Source organism: Triticum dicoccoides, chromosome 5B (genome assembly GCF_002162155.2).
Source record: "Triticum dicoccoides isolate Atlit2015 ecotype Zavitan chromosome 5B, WEW_v2.0, whole genome shotgun sequence".
Lineage (NCBI taxonomy): Eukaryota > Viridiplantae > Streptophyta > Magnoliopsida > Poales > Poaceae > Triticum > Triticum dicoccoides.
In genome coordinates, this window is record NC_041389.1 from 102884707 (window position 1) to 102887018 (window position 2312).

The following is a 2312-nucleotide window of genomic DNA, read 5'->3' on the forward strand; positions in this document are numbered from 1 at the left end:
CCCCGCGCGCCTGCACCTCGCGACGAGGTAGGCCACCCCGACCTCGCCATGGGCGGCAAGGTGCCCCTGGTGCCCATCTTTCTCTTCCCTCTGGTGCCTCGCCCCGCTCCACCTTCATCGCGCCGCAGGACCACCCCCGCTCCAACTTCCTCCTCCCTCCGCCGCCCAGGACCCACCCTGCACCGGCAGTCACTTCCTGCCCGACGCCATAGCACCCCATCCTCTCATCCCACCCCCATCGGGCCGCTACAATCCACGCCGGAGAGACCGGATGCACTTCCTTCCCCACGGGCCCAACACACACGGGCGCTCGTCTCCACCCAATCCTGCACCTCTTCCCTCCCCACCTTCTTCCTCAGGCACGACAGCCACCCTGCCGACCCCCAGCCGCGCCAAGCGCCACCCTACTGGCCTCCTCCCCTGCTCCATCGAGCTTCCCCTCCCCTTCCCCCAGCTTCGCCCGTAACCGCCTTCCGTCATATAGTGTCGCTGCCTTCCAGTTTGAGGCGCCGCCGCCCCCCCGCTGCACCCCGCGTCAGATCCGTGAGGACCTGGCAACTCTGCGCCGCCCCCTCCACGGATATGGTGGGATCCACCATCATCTCTTCTCCAGCGCTCGCCATAGGCCACCACCAGTTTCCCCTAGATGCCGATCCATTTCATGGTGGTCGAAGCATTACATGACGCCCCTGTAGGTGGTTGCAGCAGTCCGCTTGGGTTCGTTGGAATCCATGGCGGAGGATGCCAACCAACACGACCACGAGCCCCCAATCCACCTCCCCAACATTTTGTCCGCTGACTGACGGCATCTTGTGCGGCGGCGGCCTCATCCTCCCATACTAACTCCATCGTCTGGGCGTGCCTCCATCCGTTGTGGGCGCCTTCTTCGCCTCCCCAATTTGCCTTCGTTTTGCTGTGGCTTGGCCCCGGCGTCAGCAGCACATCACCGGGATGGTGGAGGATGGTGGAGGCACCGCACTGGACTGGGTGCTCCTATTGATGTTCATGGTTTTTACAATCAACGCAAACACAAGAGAGATGAGGTTTGCTGTCTGAAGTACGCTCATTTGATTTTGGGAGGAAAAAGTTACAGCGCACTGCAGTTTGCTATTCCCTGTCTCACGGTTCAGCTTGCTATCTTTTTGCAGGAGAAGAAAAAAGCGTCAAAGAAAGCCGGCGATGAGAGCCCAACGGGCAGTATGATGCAGTTCTGTCCACCTACGCGTGCAGCCCAGAAAAAAAATGAGCAAAACTGCAAACATCGAGAGGCGGAATACGACGTGCTCGGGATCGGCATCTGCTAGGCCGGTGCAGTGCAGCAGGCGCATGCTTGCAGACCGCCAAGACTGCCAAGACTCTATTTGTTTGTGTATGTGAAAAATGCATGCAGAGACTAATTGTTTGTGTATGTGAAAAATGCATGCAGAGACTAATTGTTTGTGTATGTGAAAAAATGCACCCAGCTGCACCCTCATGCTGTGTTGTTTTTTTAATGACATAGAACATCAAAAAAAACTGAACTCTGTATGTTCCCAATGCAGTTCGGCGGGCATGCTCTGCGCAGTGCATTTGACTCTTCATTTTTGCTGCGGTGCAGCTGGGTGCGATTTGGTGTGCAGTCCACCCGTGAGGGTGCTTGCAGTACTGTGGCGTGATGCTCACGGTCTTGAATAAATTTGTTTATATGAAGTGCAATTTGTTTTGTGTGTCTTAAAATTCAGTCGACTACATTAACGCTTGCACTGAGTTTAGTCTCCTCGGATGTCGTTCACTTTTGAGAGTGATGCTGTTCACTTGCGCCTAGCATGAAAAATGTCAAAAATTTAGCGAATCAACAAAAAAGTAATGTGGTTCACTTCGATATATGATGTGGTTCACTTGCCCAAGTCTCAGCGGTCCACTCTCGTTTATAAAAAAATTTGAAAAAAAGACAACAAAAACTCGTATGGGAAAATTTACGTACCACAGAAAAAAAATCATGAAGTGCACTTGTCGGTCTGATGAAGTGTGGTTTCAGTCTAAATAAGTGCGGTTTGCTACATCGTTTGGGAAAATTTAGGTCCCACAAAAAAGGAATCATGCAGTGCACTTATCCGTCTGATGAACTGCAGATTTTGGTCTAAAGAAATGCGGTTAGCTACCTCGTTTGGGAAATTTACGTCCCATACAAAATAAATCATGCAGCGCACTTGTCTTATGAAGTGCGGGTTTTGGTCTAAAGAGGTGCGGTTTGGTACCTCGTTTGGGAAAATTTACGTCCCACAAAAAAGAAACCATGCAGTGCACTTGTCGGTCTGATGAAGTGCGGGTTT

General features: G+C 52.7%; 1 long non-coding RNA gene across 1 annotated transcript; it reads left to right on the forward strand.

Annotated features, from left to right (window-relative positions):
• Positions 1–6: 6 nt before the first annotated feature.
• LOC119307618 lies at positions 7–1515 on the forward strand. The gene is made up of 2 exons (XR_005149407.1): positions 7–1043; positions 1149–1515. It is a non-coding gene; the product is annotated as an uncharacterized LOC119307618 (long non-coding RNA).
• The last annotated feature ends 797 nt before the right edge of the window (positions 1516–2312 follow it).